The sequence below is a fragment of the Buceros rhinoceros genome, unplaced genomic scaffold (genome assembly GCF_000710305.1).
Source record: "Buceros rhinoceros silvestris isolate BGI_N320 unplaced genomic scaffold, ASM71030v1 scaffold5883, whole genome shotgun sequence".
Lineage (NCBI taxonomy): Eukaryota > Metazoa > Chordata > Aves > Bucerotiformes > Bucerotidae > Buceros > Buceros rhinoceros.
This window is the reverse complement of record NW_010404101.1, coordinates 63,309-64,660: the sequence shown is the minus strand read 5'-3', so window position 1 is coordinate 64,660 and position 1,352 is coordinate 63,309.

Here is a 1,352-nt window from a genome sequence, read left to right as displayed (position 1 = left end):
CCTAAACTATCGTGTAAGTTAATATTTTATTCCCAGTTGTCTTTTGTGAAATTGTTCGGTGTCTCCTTTTCGATCCTAGATACTTGCTTCTATTTCCCCTACTCTGCAGGCTTCTTCTCTATGTTCCTGCTGGGAACAAATTAAATTAAATACATAGAACATAACACACAGTGTTCTTATTTTCAAAAGAAAGATAACATTTCTTAGAAGTATCTCAAAAACTGACTGCTATTTTTCTGATACGCAATGCAAATACTCCCCAAAAGTGCTTGGCACAAGGATGCATTATAGAAGAACATAATGGACTAGAGAGATAGTGCTGCAATTATCTGGTCTGATTTCCTGTACAACACAGACCGTAGGACTTTCTTGCATTCCAGCTTGGCTGTTTTTCTAAATGTTATGCTCCAATTCACATTAAAATAAGAATCACTGTAGTAGTAAATTGACTTAAATTCTCGGTAAAGTATTCCAGTGATAGGTTGCTCTCATACAAGTGGGTGGAAAGGGCACCTTGTCCTGTTCCCTGCCAAGATGCCACTTTTGGCATGCGGACATTGTTGTATATTTGCTGATCTTGACAAGCCATCTGTTACTTACTGTTCTACACTTCAAGTGAGTTATTTGTGCTTATTCCCTCTGATGCCTTAACAGTACTGGTTTTCTCATGAAGGGACCTACTGGGCATGGCTCCAGCCCTTTAATCAAGATCAGTTCCAAGCTTCTTCACGGTGTGTGCTAAAAATCAAGAGGCAGACTGGCTAAGCTAGCTTTTCACCAAGTCTGAACGTGACATGATGCCTGCCTTGGAGAGTCACAAGGCTGATGGGAAACTTTGCTCTCTGCTTTGGTTGGGAGATGTGCATTAGAACAAACACAGCCACAGCAGAGTGCAGGCCAGTTGTTCCCGATGATTCTGTCAGCCTCGCGTCTTAGGTAGCAGTCTTCCTTGTGTACGTGGAAGTTGTCTCGAATGGCAGAAAAATGCCCTTCGCCGTTGTCACAGCTGTTCTATAAGCAGTCTCCTGGGTGTCTGGGTATTAAAGATGAGGGTCAACAACAAATTGCATGAGATAAATAAAAAATAAAATGGTAAATGAAATTTGGTGTAAAGAGACATTGAGGTGCATATAGGGAAAAGAAATTCAAATTTCACACAAAATTATGAACTCTGTTGCTGCTCAAGAGTGATATTTTAGGTCTTAGTAGATAATTCCATTAAAAAGTCAATTTAGCACTCAGTAGGAGTCGAAAAACGAAGTTAAGAAAGAAATGGAGATCTCTGTGCCCCTGTATAATCCTCTGCTTGTCCAAGCCCTGATTATGGTGTGCTCTTCTTGATCCCCCTTGCT